Raw genomic sequence first — 21,423 nt, 5'->3', positions numbered from 1 at the left:
AATGCTTTTTCAGCATCTAAAAAAATCAAAGCTGCTTGTTTATCATTTCGTTGTTCTAAATATTCCAAGACATTCAAGACATTCCTGACGTTGTCACGTAATTGTCTTTTAGGTAAAAACCCTGATTGATCTTCCTGAATAAATTGTTGCAATATTATTTTCAATCTTTCTGCCAAGATCGTTGTAAAAATTTTATAGACATTATTCAATAGAGATATTGGTCGATAATTTTTTGTTTTAGTTAAATCTTGCTCCTCTTTAGGTATTAATGTTATATTAGCATTTTTCCAACTATCCGGTATCTTTCCCTCTTGCAGAATAAGATTCATTGTAGACTGTAAACGTAGTAAGAGTTCTTCCTCCAGACATTTATAATACATTGCAGATAACCCATCTGGTCCTGGTGCCTTTCCTAATTTAATTTTGTTTATAGCTTCAGATATCTCTCTTGACGTAATAGGGCCATTAATAGCTTGTCTCTGAAAATCTGTAATTTTAGGCAAATTCTGTTTAGATATATACTCTTCTATTTTTTCAGATGGAATTTCCTGACATTTGTACAATGTTGAGTAATATTGATGAAAAATCTTTTTGATTTTTACATTATCTGTCAACGTCTCTTCTCCTTCTTGTATCTTTAAAATAATATTTTTTTGACGTTCTTTTCTTAATTTATATGCTAACCATTTCCCAGGTTTATTTGCAAATTCAAAAGTCCTTTGTTTAGCAAAATTTAGTTTTCTTTCAATTTCTCTGTCAGCATTGATACTTGCTTCTGTAACATTTTAATTTGATTTACAATAGAAACTTTAGTTGGATTCTTTTTCAATTCTTCCTCTTTTTGTTTTATTTCTTCCAAAATTAATTGCATTTTCTGTTGTTTCTTTTTTTTTAATTCAGAGTTACATTTAATAAAATATCCCCTCATAAATGCCTTACTTGTATCCCAAACGATATTTTCACTTGTTCCTTTATGTAAATTATGTTCAAAAAACTCTTTTAATTTCTTCTTACATTTTTGTACTACTTTGTCATTCTGTAATAAAGATTCATTTAGTCTCCATCTAAATCCAAGATTTTTTTTTTTAAAATTAATATCACAGGATTATGATCCGAAAAAGTTTTTGGTAATATATCCATTTTAAAAGTATCCTTCGCTAAAATTTTAGACATCCAAATCATATCAATCCTCGAGAATGTTTTGTGTCTTTCTGAAAAATAAGTAAATTCCTTTGCATTATCATTTATATATCTCCAGGTATCCACCAATTCTAAATGTTCCATCAGTTCAAAGCAAATCTTCGGTAATTTACCCTGTGTCTCTTTGATATTTTTTTCAGAAAGCCTATCAATTTTTGGTGAGATTACCCCATTCCAATCACCCATGACACACCAATGATCATATGAAAACTCTGACAATTTTTCCATAAGTCCTGTGTAAAACCTTGTTTTATCTTCATTGGGGGCATAAATACCCACTATCAAAATGTTTGTACCCTGTAGAGTAATTTCAACCCCCACAAATCTACCACTATCATCCAGTAATACCAATTTAGGAAGCAATTGTGGGTTAATGTAGAGAACAACTCCATTTTTTTTTTTTGGTCCAGCCGAAATAAATTCTTCACCCAAATTTTTACAAATCAAATATTTGGAATCTTTCTTCTTAATATGAGTTTCTTGTAAACAAATTATATCCAATTTTAGTTTTTTCAAATAATGAAACACTTTCTTTCTCTTCTGCGCCGTGTTGGCTCCATTTATATTCCAAGTTAGATATTTGTAATCCATCTTTAAGCGTGTATTTTAAAATGTGCCTGATGCTCCTTTTAATCCATCATCTTCCTTCCCTTTGAGTTTATCTTCATCCATGTCTTTTGAAGCTTTTCTCAAGAAGTCCCTTGCTTTTTGAACAGTATTCAATCTATATTTCTGTTGTCTGAATGTAAAAATCACTCCTTCTGGAACATCCCATCTAAATTGAATTTTGCGTTGCTTGAGTTTCTCTGTAAGGAAAGCATATTCTTTTCTCTTACGTAAAAGTCTAATAGGAATTTCTTTCATCACCAGTATTTCCTTACCATCAATTTTAAAGGTATTTTTAAAGTGTTGCTGTAATACCATATCTCTGGTCGTCTTCTTTATAAAATGAACAAGCACATCTCTTGGAATTTTATTCATTGTTGCATATCTGGAATTAATTCTATACACTTTGTCTATTTCAAATTCCATCCGATCTTCATTCAAATCCAGAAATTTTACTAAAGCATTAACAATTTTATCTCTGATGTCTTCACCTGTTTCCTCAGGGATTGCACGGAATCTCAAACAATGTTCTTTGTTTTTCATTTCAGTCACAGCCATATAGTCCAAGTTTTTTTCTAATTCCAGATTTAATATATCTGTTCTATTCTCCAAGATTTGTACCTTTTCTTTAGTATTTTTTGCATCCTCCTTTATTTGCCCAATTGTCCCTTTAATCTCATCCACTTGTGTTTTAATATAGTCTTTTATATCTGTCAGTTCAGTTTTCATTTCCTGTTTTATATCATTAATCCCTTCCATTATTTTTTGAAACATATCTGGGGGTATAGCCCCTTCCTGTGGATCAGTAGAACCTCTTCGCTCCTGGGCCTTAGTTGCTTTTTTAGTTGTCATTTTCAAGAGAAGCCTTTAATTTCTGATATTAATCACTGTTCCAAAACCTAGAGGCAGTCTATTTCTTTTTTTTTTCCTCCACCAACAAAAAAGTTAATATTCCAGGCCTGTTATTGTAATCCAGTCAGCACAACACAGTTCTTATCTACGTCCAAGAATGCAAAACAATTCTGGTTCCCAACACCAAACGATTAGTAACATGTACGAGCAGCAGATTCGTCCAAAAAGAAATAGTCCAAGGAGAAAAATAGTCCAAAATATATTTCCATCAAATAATAATTACCTCTCATCCGTTTTTAAGCTTTAAAACTCCAAATTCAGGCCAGCTTTTTGTCGTAAAAAAAGTATATAAGTTGTTTACATTTTCTTTCTTCCTTAATTATATTTAAAAGAGAAAAAGTATGACTCACCCAGGTTTCTCAGTTGCTGATTCGTAAACAAATCCCTTTTATTGTAGTAATTTAAGCCAAATGATAAGATTTAGACAGAAGTAGGCTCGCTGGTTAAGGACGTTTTTTTAAGAAGAAAAAAAAACGCTTCGCTTTTTTTCAGTACAGCTTGCATGGAAATCCTGATTCCGTCTTCAGCTGATCGGCATGCCTTCTTATCTCAGGGATTTCCTGGTCAATTCCAGCCGCCGACAGCTCAACGAAGTCTTGTGGAAAATCTGATCGGTTCTCCTATACCTTGGAGAACATTTAAGCCAGTCAAAGTTTCCTCTGGCTGGCTTTTAACCTGAAAAAAGCTTCCTCTGAGGCAGAGATCTCTCAGAGACAGTCACCAGCTGAGCACTCACTTCCGGGAAGCCGGTGGTGAGACCACTCCTGAAGAAACCCTCCTTGGACCCAGATAACCTGAACAACTATAGACCTGTGGCGAATGTTCCATTCCTGGGCAAGGTCCTGGAACGGGTGGTTGCCGGCCAGCTCCAGGGGCTCTTGGATGACACTGATTATCTTGATCCATTTCAATCCGGTTTTAGGCCCGGTTTTGGCACCGAAACAGCCTTGGTCGCCCTGTATGATGACCTCTTTCAGGAGAGGGACAGGGGGAGTGTGACTCTGTTGATTCTCCTTGATCTCTCAGCTGCTTTTGATACCATCGACCATGGTATCCTTCTGGGGAGACACACGGAGTTGGGAGTCGGGGGTACTGCCTGGCAGTGGCTCCACTCCTACTTGATGGGTCGTCACCAGAAGGTAGTGCTTGGGGAACACTGCTCGACACCCTGGACTCTCCGTTGTGGAGTCCCGCAGGGATCGGTACTGTCCCCCATGCTTTTCAACATCTACATGCAGCCGCTGGGTACGGTCATCAGGAGTTTTGGGGTGTGTTGTCATCAGTATGCTGATGACACGCAGCTCTATTTCTCCTTTTCATCCTCTTCAGGTGAGGCTGTTAACGTACTAAACCGTTGCCTGACCGCGATAATGGACTGGATGGGGGCTAATAAACTGAAGCTCAATCCAGACAAGACCGAGACGCTGTTGGTGAGTGCCTTCACTGCCCAGATGGAGGATGTTCGTCCTGTTCTTGATGGGGTTACACTCCCCTTGAAGGAACAGGTTCGTAGCTTGGGAGTTCTTTTCGATCCTTCCTTGTCTCTCGAGGCCCAGGTGGCCTCGGTGGCACGGAACGCTTTCTACCATCTCCGATTGGTAGCCCAGCTACGTCCCTATCTGGACAGTGATGACCTTGCCTCAGTTGTTCACGCTCTGGTAACTTCTAGGTTGGACTACTGCAATGCGCTCTACGTTGGGCTGCCCTTGAAGATAGTTCGGAAACTACAGTTAGTCCAGAATGCAGCGGCCAGACTATTGATGCGGACCAGATGGTCCGCTCACATAACACCTGTTCTGGCCCGTCTGCACTGGCTTCCTATTTGTTTCTGGGCTAAATTCAAAGTGCTGGTTTTGACCTATAAAGCCCTACACGGCATGGGACTGCAATACCTGGTGGAACGCCTCTCCCAATATGAAACTACCCGTACACTGCGCTCGACATCTAAGGCCCTCCTCCGAGTGCCATCACATTGAGAAGCTCGGAGGGCGGTGACTAGATCCAGGGCCTTTTTGGTGGTGGCCCCCGAATTGTGGAATAGTCTCCCCGATGAGGTACACCTGGTGCCGACGCTGCTATCTTTTTGGCGCCAGGTGAAACCCTTTTTATACTCCCAGGCATTTTTTTTTAAAAAAAAATTAAATATTCTATTTTTTAAAAAATTGTTTTATAGTGTATTTTAAAACAGTATTTCATAACTGGTATATTCTGATGTTGTTTGGTTTTTGTTCTTTGTTTGCTTTGCTTTTTGATTTTCTTATATTTGTTCTATTCATATATTTTCTTGTTTATCCTCTATGTACACCGCCCAGAGAGCCTTTTTGGCTTAGGGCAGTATATAAATAAAATAAAATAAATAAATAAATGAATAAATATGACTGGCTCCATCACTTCAGGTTTTCAAGAAAGTTTTAAAAATGTACCTGTTTCCCCTGACTTTTAATTTAATGTGCTGCAACTGGCTTTTTAATGGCATTTAAAAATGTATTATGCTAATTCTTGTTTAGCTTGATTTATTGTCCCATGATAGTTGGCTCATTGTTTTGTATTATGTTTTTACATATGTTGTACGCCACCCTAATTTTTTTCCTGATGAACAGCAAATTAAAAATATTTTAAATAAATAAAAGTTACAATTTAATAGACACATTTTAGAAGGGTAGCTGTGTTAACTTGTTGCAGGAAAAACAAGAAGATACTCTTGTGATACCTTAAAGATGAACAAATTTGTTATTGGATAAGCTTTTGTGGACTAGAGTCTACTTCATCAGATGCATTATTATAACGCTTTGTGTACTTGGTGAAATGGGCTCTAGTCCACAAATATGGTTAGCCTTTTAAAGTGCCACAATACTTTTTGTCTTTAGTAAAAAAAAAAAAAGGTTCCCCCTCTGTCTTCAATGTTTCCTGTTTCATACTTTATTAAAGTAACAAATGAAACAAAATAGCCTCACAAAAATGATTGGATGTGGCTTTAATTCACAGCCCTATTGATTTTAAAATTTGCCCTTGTTAACTAAAATTGGCCCTACTGATAAATCAGCTAGTTGATTAATATACCAATTAAAGGTGGCTACACATTCAATAATGAAAATTATCCATAAATAACAAACCATCCTCATATAGACTTAATGCCAAACATGCAGAGAGGTAGCCACAAGGAACACGCAGGACTGTTGTGGAAACTTTCCAGTTGATTGGAGGTATTTGTTTAGCAAACAATTTAAATGTAATGGCTTTTGTGTGGTACATCATCTAAGCACTCGGCCAACTTGTTTAATTGGTTACCAATCTTGATATTCACTTGCCGAATCCCAAGATCAGAACTTTGGCTCAGTTTACACAAATATGTGATGCTTTTTGTCTCCATGTGATCATGCTTGCACAGTAGGGTTGTCAGGTCGGAAGCATCCCATAACCTGAGATTTTGGGGGCGGGTCCAAGTGCCATCATGGGGAGGGTCCAAGTGCTGTCATGGGGAGGGACCAAGTGCCGTCATTAAGCATGATACATTAAGCATCAGCCACAGTTGCTTGGAGCATACAGTCCATACAAAAACAATTTCCAATCAGAGAAATAAGATAGAAATCTTAGCAAAAAGATGGAGCCTGGGTAGGGAACATTTAATCTAGCCAACTCGCTTCTGGCAAAAAGGGTTTAAGTGCCCTTAGGCCAGTCCAGTCACCAGAAGCCATTGTAGGAAGAAAGGAGCCTAGCGTTGTAGAGATGTTAGATGGGAGCACTCATGAGTAAAGATGGATGCTCCCAAAGGCTGCAATTCTAAACACACTTAGTAAGGGACTAAGCCCCATAGAACTCAATAGGACTTACTTCTCAGTAGATATGGTTTGAATTGTGTTGTTGGTAAAGCTTGGCTAGAGAACCTCTCCAGAGATACCCATATCCAAGTAGGGTTGGCAACCCCCTGCCTGGAATGCCCTGCCCCTACCTTTTAACATCCAAATTTCTTTATAGATTTGACCCTTCATTTCAGAAAGAGGTCTGAGAAAAGAATAAGAAGATTCTGCACCCTTTTCTGTCTCCCCTGTGGGCTGCTATAAACTCTCTTTGTCAGCCAACCCAATTCCACTGAATATAATTGACAGAGAGAAAGCACACATGATTTGGACTACAGTAGGGCCCCGCTTTATGGTGCTTCGCTTTACAGCGATTCGCTAATACAGAGGTCTCAATTAGACGCAATTAGGCTAAAGCCCCACTCATAAGGCGTTTGTTCCGCTTTTATGACGGTTTTGGGGCATCGCACAACATTCTATTCAATGAGTTCTGTTTTACAGCGGGGGTCCGGAACGTAACCTGCCGTATGAGTGGGGCCCTACTGTACCTTCATAGGCAGCAGCTGGAGAACAACAATTGTAGCCATGCTGCCCAGTATGTGAATTTTCTTTTACCACTTTTGGGTGAGAAACAAACAACAAGGTGCATCATCAATGGGTTTAAGAAGGTTGAAGGGAGCGCATGGAACCACTGTTGTTGCAACCAGTAATAATTTGGAGCAGAGGTATTACGTGCTGATAGGGTCTCTTTCATGTCAACAATTGTGCTACAGCATTCTGCACTAACTGCAACCTCTGGGTCAGGTTGTGTTGCATGGGGATTTCTGTGACCTTGGCTGATTGGCTGCCAGGATTTTTTTAGTTTTGGTTTTTGGTTAGGAATCCTGACTGGTTGAGGGATGCTTAGTTTTCTGCCTTACTCACAGGAATCTTGTTGTGGTTGGTACGGTATTGCAGTTAAGAAATCATCACTGTCTTTTGTTTTTCTTTTTCTATTTGCATTTCGTTTACCTTGTAAGAAACAGTTTACCTTGTAAGAAACTTTAGTGTGGCAGCACCTACACTTTGGAACTCCCTGCCTATTGACATTTGCAGGTGCCTTCATTGTACTGTTTTTGGCACCTTCTAAAAATACTTTTGTTTATGCAAGCCTAACCAGGCATGTAGAAGCTTTTATTTTTTATCTGTTTTTAACTCATTGTTCATTTTATTATTTTGAATGTTTTTAAATACCTGTCTGTTTTTGCCAATAATTTTATTGTTTTAATTCCTGCTATAAACCACTTTGAGGTTTTTTACAATAAAGCAGTATATAAATGTTGTAAATAAAATAAATAAATAAATTTGGAGTCATTGTGGCCCTTGGTTCTCTTTCCTCTTTTGTACCAAGTCAGGCCATTTGGTACCATCTAGCTCAGTACTGATGACATGGACTAGCATTGGCTCTCCAGGATTCTAGGCAATAGTTTCTCTCAGAGGTTGAATTTTGGATCTTTGCATCAAAGCATGTGCCCTACCACTGAGCTACATCCTTTCTAAAAAATGTATCTTTTAAAATTGTTCTTTTCAATTCACTAATGAATGAACAGCATACTAGAGCAGATCCACACTATTCATTTAAAGCACATTCAACATACATTTTAAGCACATGAATCCCACTACAGAATCCTGGGAACTGTAGTTTCTTAAGGGTGGTGGGAACTATAACTGTTGAGGTGGAAACTGCACTTTCCAGAATTCTTTAGGGGAAGTCATGTGTTTTAAATGCGAGTTGGATGTGCTTTAAATGTATTATGTGGATCTCCATAAAGTTTGTATATGTATAAATCATTTTAATTAAATTTTAAAATGGAAATGAGCTATAAAGTTTACTTGGTGACCATGGGCTCCACAGCATCTCTCAGCCTAACCTACCCCTCAAGGTGAAAAGAACAGATGGGGACCATGCCCACCCCAAGGAAGAAAGGCACACTTAAAATGTAGAGCAAATAATTATTTGTAAATAATCGTTTACAAACATAGTGTGAAATTAGACACATATCAAGGCATATTATGGAGAAATATTAATATATATATGAATGTCAAAGATATTTATTATTTACAGAACCTGTAAAGATATTTATAGTGCAATCCTATGTGTGCTTACTCAGAAGCAAGTCCCAATGCATTCAATGGGGCTTACTCAAACAGGGAAGCATGCAATTCAGTCATAAGGAACTTTGCTCACCCAATAAAAAATTCAGAAACATGCCACTTTAAGCTGTTTTACAACTGTTTTATATTTGTTTTACAGTTATTGGATTTTAAATGGTTTTATTTCTTGTTGTGAGCTGCATTGGTTTCCAGCTCTACCTCACAGGGTTGTTGGAAATATTCCATATACGTACACACTGGAGATGTAAAAATACATACACCCCATAGTTTATTGTCAAAACCAGTTGGCCATTGCAGAACTTTTTTTAAAAAAAAACCCTCTTAGTTTCCTGCCAAATAAAAGTAGTGACACCTAAGTAAGCCCTACCTTACTGCTTTTTTTTAAAGGATCAGAGGGGGAGAGAAATATTTACAACATAATCCTTTTCTATGTTCACTCAAAGTCCCTTTTAGTTTCAGCACAATCCTAACCATATCTACTCAAAAGTAAGTCCTACTGATTTCAATGGGGTTAGCTCCCAGGTATGTGGAATTAGCATTGAAGTTTTACTCCCAGAAAAAAACCTGTATTTTCAAAACAGGTTATGAATAAGACAAATAAGCTGCCCTCTTCCACAGTCTTGTAAAATTTAAACTTTGTTTGACTCCTTAATTAGAAAAGTATAACACTGAATCATGTACACTTTTAAAAACTTCTGTTCAAAATTATTTGAAAAATAAAAAGTATAATATACCATTTTAGCAAGTAATTAAAAAAAACCTTACATGTGCACCTTTATGCCTACCAAGATCCTGCTGTGATCATAAGAACATAAGAAGAGCCTGCTGGATCAGGCCAGTGGCCCATCTAGTCCAGCATCCTGTTCTCACAGTGGCCAACCAGGTGCCTGGGGGAAGCCCGCAAGCAGGACCCGAGTGCAAGAACACTCTCCCCTCCTGAGGCTTCCGGCAACTGGTTTTCAGAAGCATGCTGCCTCTGACTAGGGTGGCACAGCACAGCCATCATGGCTAGTAGCCATTGATAGCCCTGTCCTCCATGAATTTGTCTAATCTTCTTTTAAAGCCATCCAAGCTGGTGGCCATTACTGCATCTTGTGGGAGCAAATTCCATAGTTTAACTATGCGCTGAGTAAAGAAGTACTTCCTTTTGTCTGTCCTGAATCTTCCAACATTCAGCTTCTTTGAATGTCCACGAGTTCTAGTATTATGAGAGAGGGAGAAGAACTTTTCTCTATCCACTTTCTCAATGCCATGCATAATTTTATACACTTCTATCATGTCTCCTCTGACCCGCCTTTTCTCTAAACTAAAAAGCCCCAAATGCTGCAACCTTTCCTCATAAGGGAGTCGCTCCATCCCCTTGATCATTCTGGTTGCCCTCTAGAATATCCTTTTTGAGATGAGGCGACCAGAACTGTACACAGTATTCCAAATGCGGCCGCACCATAGATTTATACAATGGCATTATGATATCGGCTGTTTTATTTTCAATACCTTTCCTAATTATCGCTAGCATGGAATTTGCCTTTTTCACAGCTGCCGCACACTGGGTCGACATTTTCATTGTGCTGTCCACTACAACCCCGAGGTCTCTCTCCCGGTCGGTCACCGCCAGTTCAGACCCCATGAGCGTATATGTGAAATTAAGATTTTTTGCTCCAATATGCATAATTTTACACTTGTTTATATTGAATTGCATTTGCCATTTTTCCGCCCATTCACTCAGTTTGGAGAGGTCTTTTTGGAGCTCTTCGCAATCCCTTTTTGTTTTAACAACCCTGAACAATTTAGTGTCATCAGCAAACTTGGCCACTTCACTGCTCACTCCTAATTCTAGGTCATTAATGAACAAGTTGAAAAGTACAGGTCCCAATACCGATCCTTGAGGGACTCCACTTTCTACAGCCCTCCATTGGGAGAACTGTCCATTTATTCCTACTCTCTGCTTTCTGCTTCTTAACCAATTCCTTATCCACAAGAGGACCTCTCCTCTTATTCCATGACTGCTAAGCTTCCTCAGAAGCCTTTGGTGAGGTACCTTGTCAAACGCTTTTTGAAAGTCTAAGTACACTATGTCCACTGGATCACCTCTATCTATATGCTTGTTGACACTCTCAAAGAATTCTAATAGGTTACTGAGACAGGACTTTCCCTTGCAGAAGCCATGCTGGCTCTGCTTCAGCAAGGCTTGTTCTTCTATGTGCTTAGTTAATCTAGCTTTAATAATACTTTCTACCAGTTTTCCAGGGACAGAAGTTAAGCTAACTGGCCTGTAATTTCCGGGATCCCCTCTGGATCCCTTTTTGAAGATTGGCGTTACATTTGCCACTTTCCAGTCCTCAGGCACGGAGGAGGACCCAAGGGACAAGTTACATATTTTAGTTAGCAGATCAGCAATTTCACATTTGAGTTCTTTGAGAACTTTCGGGTGGATGCCATCCGGGCCCGGTGATTTGTCAGTTTTTATATTGTCCATTAAGCTTAGAACTTCCTCTCTCGTTACCACTATTTGTCTCAGTTCCTCAGAATCCCTTCCTGCAAATGTTAGTTCAGATTCAGGGATCTGCCCTATATCTTCCACTGTGAAGACAGATGCAAAGAATTCATTTAGCTTCTCTGCAATCTCCTTATCGTTCTTTAGTACACCTTTGACTCCCTTATCATCCAAGGGTCCAATTGTCTCCCTAGATGGTCTCCTGCTTTGAATGTATTTATAGAATTTTTTGTTGTTGGTTTTTATGTTCTTAGCAATGTGCTCCTCAAATTCTTTTTTAGCATCCCTTATTGTCTTCTTGCATTTCTTTTGCCAGAGTTTATGTTCTTTTTTATTTTCTTCATTTGGACAAGACTTCCATTTTTTGAAGGAAGACTTTTTGCCTCTAAGAGCTTCCTTGACTTTGCTCGTTAACCATGCTGGCATCTTCTTGGCCCTGGCGGTACCTTTTCTGGTCTGCAGTATGCACTCCAGTTGAGCTTCTAATATAGTGTTTTTAAACAACTTCCAAGCATTTTCGAGTGATGTGACCCTCTGGACTTTGTTTTTCAGCTTTCTTTTTACCAATCCCCTCATTTTTGTGAAGTTTCCTCTTTTGAAGTCAAATGTGACCGTGTTGGATTTTCTTGGCAATTGGCCAGTTACATGTATGTTTAATTTAATAGCACTGTGGTCACTGCTCCCAATCGGTTCAACAACACTTACATCTTGCACCAGGTCCCGGTCCCCACTGAGGATTAAGTCCAGGGTTGCCGTCCCTCTGGTCGGTTCCATGACCAACTGGTCTAGGGAATAGTCATTTAGAATATCTAGAAACTTTGCTTTTGTTGTACTACAATCCTATGCATGTTTACTCAGAAGCAAGTCCCAATCCTGTACAGAGAAAGTACTCTTTAGCTGCCAAAAGGTATATATTTACTGAATTCCTGATCGGAGACAGGAAAAGGAAACTGTTCTCAGAACCTGAAATGAGGGTTAACTCTTGCTCTTGTCAATCACAACCCTGACTTCCTATTGGCTGAAAACCTCAAAGAGCAGGGATTAGAGCAGAACTTAGAGCCACTAACGTAGGTGCAGGGGGAGCAGCTGACATTTTGGTGTATATCTTGGGAACCAGACTGTGTAGAAACTTTTTTTTTTTTTAAATAAAAGCTGAAAGTCTGGAGATTAAGATAAGTCTCCTGGAGAGGATCCCCCAAAACCGGAGTCCCCGGCCGAAAACCGGACATCTGATTACCCTATTGCACAGTCAGGGATGGCTCTAGATTTTTGGTGGCTATTGTAAAAGATACACTTGAGGGGGCTTGTTCCATTAGTGCTGTTGCCCAATAATTTGCCCAGTCCCTCTGGGTCCCATCCACGTTACTGCCAACAGGGAGAGGGAGAGGGAAGTAGAAGCTGCTGCTCTTTCTTGCTGCTTCTGTCCAGAAGCAGCTTGTTGGTGAGGCAGAGCGGCTATAGGAGCTCTCTTGCAGGTAGGCTGCTATTGCTTATTGGAAGGGAAGAGGGGTGAGGCAGCAGAAAGGAACAAGACAAGGAAGGGAGTTCTGGGCGCTGGCAGAGGGCTCGCTCCTGCAGTATGGGCCTCAGCAGATAGTTACACAAGCTTCTGGAGAAACATTAGCTGATCCTGTGCTGGTTCATACTAAAGTTATTTATATGACAAGACATTAGAGGCCTCTTTGTGTCAGCAGTCCTTGCATTTAGAAAATCTAGTTGAATATCTTGTTTTATTGCTAGTGGGGACTAATATTTGAGTATTTTGGTTTAGTCAGAGTTGAGACAACTATCTAGTGTCTTTCCACTAGAGATGCTTGAGGAATTTGATTTATGTGAATTCTGTTCCCAGCTGACCTTACCTGAGCCTCCTGAACTAATGTACAGATCACAATGCAATTATCCAGGACTGGGTATCCCAGGCATTAAAGGGATTTTTAAAATGTTACTAACAGGGTTAGTACAATGGAACAATACTGGGGGATTTATATACCAATTGAACAGTACCTTATTAAATATTTTTATTATGGATGAGTAAAGGCAGCGGGAAAAGTTCATTATATAGCAATCAGCATTATAAAAACATTTATCTTGAAATCTGGGATCAATGCAGACAAATCTTAGCACCAAAAACTCCCCCTTTATCTTCAATGAATGAAGATGAAAGATTTAATTTGGACGGACATTTACGAAACTTCCAAATATGGAAAGGAAATAAGTTGTATCAGAATTGGGAGCAGATAACAAACTATGAGTAAGTGATAAAATAAAGAGTGTGCTATCTATTTTCTTATATCTACAAACTAGGACCGAAATTTCTAAATAAGATGTTAATCAACTCATTTGAAATGTGGTGTTGAAGGAGAGCTTTGCAGATACCATGGACTGCAAAAAAGACAAATAATTGGGAGTTAGAGCACATTAAACCAGAACTATCATTAGAAGCTAAAATGATGAAACTGAGGTTATCATACTTTGGACACATAATGAGAAGACATGATTCACTAGAAAGAGACAATAATGCTGGGGAAAACAGAAGGGAGTAGAAAAAGAGGAAGACCAGACAAGATATGGATCAATTCCATAAAGGAAGCCACAGACCTGAACTTACAAGATCTGAACAGGGTGGTTTATAACAGATGCTATTGGAGGTCGCTGGTTCATAGGGTCACCATAAGTTGTAATTGACTTGCACATAAGAACAGCAAAATAAGATGTTATAAAATCAAGAAAAGACAGAGTTTGAGATACTACTAGAAAATAACAAAATTGGTTCGTTTTTCTCAGATGTATCAAGTTGTGATTTAAAAAGTAAAGAAGTGTTTAATTACATTTTAAATTGGAATAAAGATATGGAAACACTGATGGAAGTATGGGATTTTCTATTTAGGAAAGGATCTAACTTTTCCATAAATCTGATCACAGGCAAAACTCTATTAAAACAGCAGTACAATGATATTGGTTCCCTTGGAAGAACAAAATGATTAATAGTGTGAGGGATAGAAAGTGTTAAATCTACCATGAAGAAAAAGGTATTTTTTCATATGTGATGGAGGTTTAAGAAGGTTAAACTATATTAGCAAACGATCATAACAATTATTATAGAAATGTTTCAGGCACCAATAAGTGTGGATCTAATATTATGCCTTTTTAAATTATTCAAGAGACAATATAAGTACTAAAACAAATCAAACACAAATACTGTATCTTGTGACACTTGCAGCAGTTCTCTTTGCTAAGACATGAAAGCAGATCTGGATACCAAAAAAAGAACTAATCAGGAAAATTTGGGGACAGTTAAAAGTCATAAAGGGTTGTATTTCACTAAGTTCTACTTGAAGTAAACCCATTGAAATGAATGAACCTAAGTTAGCCATTTCTATTAACTTCAATGGGTCTACTCTGAGTAGAACTAGCACGGAATACCGTCCAAAGCTAACAATTATATTCTGCCCATCTAAGACTGTAAAAAGAAATTAGTAAATGGGATCCAACAGTTAACAATATTAAAGCATTGGGTATATCCGGCTTAGGGGTAGGCTGTATGCTATTATAGATGATTTTATTATCTTTAATATTTTTTGGAAGATTATAAGATACAGTAATGTGTATTTCAGAGTTGTATAGTATATAAGCTTTTATAGGTTTTTTATGAAATACCAACACACATTAATAAAATAATAGTTACATTTTTCGTCTGACGATGGTGATGATAATAATACTATTAATACAGAAGGAGCCCAGAGTGGCAAACAAGGGACAAAACTCTAAAAACATCTTTTTTTAAAAAAATGTTAAAAGCATCTTAAAAAGCAATTCCAACACAGACATACACTGGGATAAAGGCATGTTGAAAGGGGAAGATCTTCAGCAGGCGCTGAAAAGATAAGAGAGATGGCGCCTGTCTAATATTTAAAGGGAGGGAATTATATTGTTTGGATTTGTATGTATATTTAGTGAATTCTCCTTTATGCTAATTTATAGATACTCATACATGATGAACAAATAAATGCATTTTAAAAGTTATCTTTCAGATTTCATATTTCTATGAAAGTTGTGGTACAGTTCTCTGCCCAAAATGTTCCCAAAATGTTTATAAAGGCATACACTGAGACTGAGATAAAATACATATTTAAATACAAATTTGCATGTAGATTTATTTGTTTTGCAGAACAATGTGGAGAGCACATGTGAAAGTGACATGGACTGGAAATAGATTGATTTTTCCATTCCTACTTTGAGACTAAGGCAGAAGTGCTTGAACAAATGGGAAAACTTCTGTGATCAGAGGAAGGGGTCATACTGCGGTCATAATCCATCCCCTTGTAACTGATATAGTTTGCATGCTGTACAACTGCAAATATTTGGGTAGGAAACCAGCATGGATTTAATAGTTTTCACACAGGCATTTGGTACTTGAATGGAGTGTGTGGGTAAATTGTTCCTACTCATCTTCTTCACAGCTGGGAAGTAAACTTAGACCAGACTAAGATCATGGTAGGGCAACATTCTGAATAAGTGCTAAAATGTTTTAATAAAAACATTTCGAATGCATAGACAAAATAGTGCTGCCTCTTTGAGAGTTGGCAGAGGATAGTAGCTGAGTGTGTATGCTGAGAGCAAGAAGTTTCTTATTTTGACTCAGCCACAAATTATTTAGGTGTGGTCTTATGTGGGGTGGACTGAATGAACAGCATACGTTGGCAAACCACGCTGCTGTTCTCAGTACACTATCTCTCAAGACATTGCGATCTGACCAGTGGAAAAACAGGATGTGGTTAACTTTATGGCTGTAAACGATACTGACATCTGTAGTGGTTAAATAACTGCCTGCATATTGCCACGTAGATATGCTGTTGTACTTTGTATGTACGTGATGTTATACAATAGTTAAAGGTCATAGGCTGTTTATGGAGAAAAAATAATCCACGCCTCCAGGCGGAGGTAATAATAAAAGCGGAGACCAGAATTACGAGGGGGGCTCCGAAATTGAACTCTGGTCTCACCGTGTCTCACTGTGTCGTGATATCTACATCTGGTGACCCCGACGTGATTCAGAACAAACACCCTCGTACCCACTGGCAGGATCAGCCAACGGTGCACCTCAGCGTACAGCTCCCATTCGTGAGTATGGGGGGGGAATTGTCAGCTCAGCAGAAGGTTCATGCACAAGAGCTACAAAAAATTTTAAAACAGGATACCTCAGCTTTTGTAAGTCGTTCTCACATTGAATCATTGTTAAAAACAATTCAATGTCAATGTCCATGGTATCCAGAGCAAGGATCACTACGTCAGTCAGATTGGATAAAGATAGGGAGAAAATTACATGAAGAACCAAGAGCACCTATTCACCATCTCTTATTATGGCAAAAGTGTGCTGAGGCCATTAGTCATTTAGGGATAAAAGAGACATCGCTGTTTGCCAATTCTGACCAGAAAACTCCTCTTTATCCCCAACTTTCTTTACCTACACCTGAAAAGGATATTGAGAAATTTGTAAATGCTCCTCCATATAGCCCTCCAGTCCAACAAGAACAGGTTACTGGGAAGGTTAAAGCAGCCATAGCTCAGGCTGCAGCCTCAGGATTATTATCTATGGAAGAAATGGGAGACTGGGAGGGTACAATTTCAGCTTTTCCCGTTACATATCAGCCAGATCCTAATAATGCTAATAATCGCATAGCAACTTGGACAGCTCTTCCGTTTTCTGTTATTAGAGAAATAAATAAGGCAGTAAGAGAATATGGGATTACGGCTAATTATGTACAAGGGATGTTGGAAGGAGTAGCTACTGGATATAACATGATCCCTCAAGATTGGAAGGATCTCTTTAGGATGATTTTGACTCCTTCGCAATATGTAGTTTGGGACCAAGAATTTAGACATGCTGCTATAGCAGCTGGGGATGCTAATATCATTCCCGAGCAAATTTATGGGTCAGGTAATTTTGCTACCATAGCACAACAAGGGGTATTGCCTGAAGCCGCATTTCATCGAACTGCTGAGTGTATACAGAAAGCATTTAAAAAGGTGCCTGCTGGGAAAGAACCCTTACGTTCTTTTACGAATGTACGGCAGCAAGCAACAGAGCCCTATTTTCAGTTTGTTGACCGTTTGAAAGAGGCTCTGACACGGCAGGTTGATAACCCTCAGGCACAAGGGGAATTATTGTTAAAATTAGCTTACGAGAATTCTAACACAGACTGTAAAAAGATTTTGAAAAACATTATTCATAGACCTCAATATGAATTGGGAGACATGATTCAAGCTTGTGCAGAGGTAGGTACACATGTTCATGCCATGACATTGTTAGCTGGGGCATTAAGACAGGGTAACAAACCTACAGGCAATTGTTTTAATTGTCAAAAGCCTGGTCATTTCAGAAGGGAATGTCGGGCTCCTGGCGGAGGAGCATTTAAAGGTGGGGGCACTGTTACAAACCGGCCAAAGAAGATCTGTCCGAAATGTAAAAAGGGTTATCATTGGGCTAATCAGTGTCGTTCAGCTCCCACTACCAATACCAATGTGTCTTCCCGTCCTATTGAGGGAAACTGAACTTGGGGCAGGCTTCCAGCCCCGAATCTCAAGGAAGTGTACCCACCCCTGCTACTCAAGGAAGCGCTGGAATTGATTTAATACATGCAGAGTCAAAAGATGTTCCTTTGCCTGGAGCAGTTCTTTTAATGCCTACCACACTCACTGGCCCTTTACCAGAAGGCACCGTAGGCCTTGTACTACCGCGATCCTCTGCTTCCAAGAATAATATAATGGTGGTACCTGGTGTTATTGATTCTGATTATCAGGGAATTATTTATATTCAGTATTGGAGTCACCTTCCCCTTCAGTTGAAGAAGGGAGATTCTTTTGCGCAACTATTGTTATTGCCATATCGTCTTTTCACATCGAACACTTCCTCCCAAAAACGTACTGGTGGATTCGGATCTACAAGGACGAAATCGCCGAGTGTGAGTATTTCAGGTAATCCTTTCCATCCACAGGTAGCTGCAGTACTGGCAGAAGTGACCAGGGAGAAACCGGTTCGTAAGTATTGTTTAAACAATGTTATTTTTGAAGGTATTATAGATTCTGGGGCAGATGTCACAGTAATTGCTGAACATAACTGGCCATCCTCTTGGCCAGTAGAAGTGGCCCCTTCTGTGTGGGGAGTGGGCGGAGCTCAGGATTCAAAACGGAGTAAGGATTGGATACAAGTTGTTGCTCTTGATGGTGATCGTATAGCCCACATTCGCCCTTGTATTTTGGACATTTCAGTAAATCTGTGGGGAAGGGATTTACTGGAGCAATTCCAGACCACCATTGTTATTAATGATTAGCCAACAAAAGGCAGCTCTTCCTTTACAATGGAAGACAGACATACCCATTTGGGTAGAACAATGGCCCTTACCCAAAGAAAAATTAGAAGCTCTGCACCAACTGGTAAAGGAGCAACTGGAAGCTGATCATATAGCAGAAAGTAATAGCCCTTATAACACCCCAGTGTTTGTGATTAAAAAGAAATCTGGAAAGTGGAGGCTCTTACATGATTTACGAGAAATAAATAAATTAATTGTGCCCATGGGTCCGCTACAATGTGGGACGCCTAATCCAAATTTAATTCCATATGACTATTCCTTAGCTATTATAGACCTGAAAGATTGCTTTTTCACAATACCGTTACAAGCGCAAGACGCACCGAAATTTGCGTTTACTGTTCCCGTATATAATAACTCTGGCCCTGCGCAACGATATCAATGGAAAGTGCTACCTCAGGGCATGTTAAATAGTCCAACCCTATGTCAACAGTTTGTAGACATGGCCCTGCGACCCTTTCGGGCTCAATACCCTACATTATTGGTCTACCATTATATGGATGACATCTTGGTGGCTGGGAGAACCCTCCCATCTATGTGGCAACAACACCTTACTGATCATTTGTCACAGTCAGGGTTGCAGATTGCCCCTGAAAAGGTACAACTCAAAGAACCATTTCTGTATTTAGGACATAAATTAATGCAATCCTACTCCACTCCTGTATTGCCCTGTCTTACTTTGTCAATGAAGCCAACTTATGTAGAACTACAACAATTCTTGGGTTCTATTAATTGGATTCGACCATATTGTAAACTTACCACTCAAGACATGGGGCCTTTATTTGAATGTTTAAAACAAGGACGTCAACCTGCAGATATTATTACTTTAACGGAACAGGCAAGGCAATCCCTAGAATTAGTTTCTACAACGTTAAAAGCTATTTGGGTGGATCGACAAATATTGAATAAACCACTGATTTTATTTGTTTTATTTGATGGAAGCCAACTTTTTGCTGCACTCACTCAGGAGTCAGGCTCCAATGCTACACATATAATAGAGTGGCTTTACTTAGCCCATACACCAAAGTCATCTATCACAACTTTGCCAATGCAAGCAGCAGAAATAATCCAAAAAGCACGATTACGATCAAGGCAATTATTAGGTATCGATCCGGTTGAAATTTCGTTGCCTCTTAAACTTTACACATGGGAAAATGCTGTTGCACTTTCTGATGACCTTCAATGGGCTTTAGTCTCTTATTTGGGCACAATTTCATGTCGTTCCTCATCAGATCCACGGCTTCAAATTACACAAAAAATTCCTATCCAGTTTCAATCTGTAATCAGTTTACAACCCTTACCTGCGGTCACGGTCTATACTGATGGCAGTCCAACTAGAGGGGTTGTTGCATGGCACGAGCAGGGGGTTTGGAAGACAATTTTCACCTTACCCCAAACTTCCGCTCAGAGATCTGAGTTGGCCGCTGTTAGTATGGCGCTGTTGACTTTTGCAAATCAGGAGGTTAACATTATTACCGATAGTCTTTATGTTAAGAATGTTGTACTTGCATTACCCGGTAGTTATGTCTCTCCCATGCTGGACACTAATCTACTTGCTCTTATGCTTACACTTCAAAAACTCATACATACTCGGTCTTGTCGATTTGCTATATTTCATATTCGCAGTCATCAACCTTTCCCAGGATTGTTAACAGAAGGTAATCAATATGCTGATCAGGCTCTTCGTGCCCTCCTTTGCACACCCATAGAAAGTCATGCCCTTCATCATCAAAATGCTAAAGCACTCCAGAAGCAATTCCATCTTACTGCCCAGGAAGCCTCTGCCATTATTCAACAATGTCCCCAATGCACACAGTTAACTCTATCCCCAGAACCAGGAGTGAACCCACGAGGTCTCATAGTTAACCAGTTGTGGCAAATGGATGTTACACATTTTCCTACTTTCTCCCCATGGAAGTATTTGCATGTTACAGTAGATACATATTCCGGATACATATGGGTAACTCCTCAGAAAGGGGAAAAAACTAAGAATGTTATTAATCATGTCATTCGTTCTATTGCCATCATGGGCCAACCTCAGACAATAAAAACTGATAATGGCCCTGCATATGTTTCACAGCAATTTGCACAGTTTTGCACTAAGTGGTCCATTACACATTTGTTTGGTATTCCTTATAATTCTACAGGTCAAGCTGTCGTCGAACGTACCAATCGTACCCTTAAAGAGCATTTGCTTAAACAAAAACAAAAAGGAGGAGTACCACTGGGATTGGCCACCAAAGAGGAGTGGCTGGCACAAGTGTTGTTTACCATTAATCATTTAAATTTGTCTCAATCTCCCAATACTCATTTTTCCTTTTCTACTCGAGCGCAGCGGCATTTTCAGCAGTCGGAGTCTCTACCTGCCCCGCGGGTGCAGTTTCGGCAACTACCAAATCCAGAGTGGAAAGGCCCAGTTCCGCTTATAACGTGGGGTCGAGGTTACGCGGCTGTGTCTACGCCTGACGGTCCTGTGTGGGTACCTGCTAGGTGTATCCGGCCCTGGAAAGACGATGTCCTGGCACGATAATCTTAAGAATCCCATCCCTAATTTTTCTCTGCAACTTCAGGATACTGGGATGTCTTCCAGGAAGCGTGGTCGGAATGTTCCGCAACCTCCCGTGACTTGGGGCCAAATAAAGAACTTAGCAACACAAGCAGAAAAAGCAATGGAACAAGCCGGGGTGGACAAGACAACTGAGAATACCATTCTTGCTTTAATTGCGTCTTTAAATACAAATTCTATTTTTGTACTTTGCATTTGTTGGATTTTAGGAAGCGCCGGGGCTGACAGGTTGGGGCAGGAGTTGGGGATGCGGTTTCAACACAATATCTGGGTTCAGTTAGCAAGAATGACAAATGTGAGTGACTTTTGCATGACTGAACATGTACA

At 39.4% G+C, this 21,423-nt stretch overlaps 1 protein-coding gene and 1 long non-coding RNA gene across 6 annotated transcripts in view; both read left to right on the top strand.

Annotated features, from left to right (window-relative positions):
- CACNA2D1 (calcium voltage-gated channel auxiliary subunit alpha2delta 1) overlaps nt 1-21,423 on the top strand; it is a 621,516-nt gene that overhangs the window by 31,990 nt on the left and 568,103 nt on the right. The gene's annotated exons all lie outside the window — the stretch shown is intronic.
- Nucleotides 15,836-20,856, top strand: LOC133363098 (uncharacterized). Its single transcript, XR_009757586.1, has 3 exons — nt 15,836-16,284; nt 18,159-18,201; nt 20,678-20,856. It is a non-coding gene; the product is annotated as an uncharacterized LOC133363098 (long non-coding RNA).

The sequence above is a fragment of the Rhineura floridana genome, chromosome 8 (assembly GCF_030035675.1).
Source record: "Rhineura floridana isolate rRhiFlo1 chromosome 8, rRhiFlo1.hap2, whole genome shotgun sequence".
Taxonomy (NCBI): Eukaryota; Metazoa; Chordata; class Lepidosauria; order Squamata; family Rhineuridae; genus Rhineura; species Rhineura floridana.
This window is presented reverse-complemented; position numbering and strand designations above follow the sequence as displayed.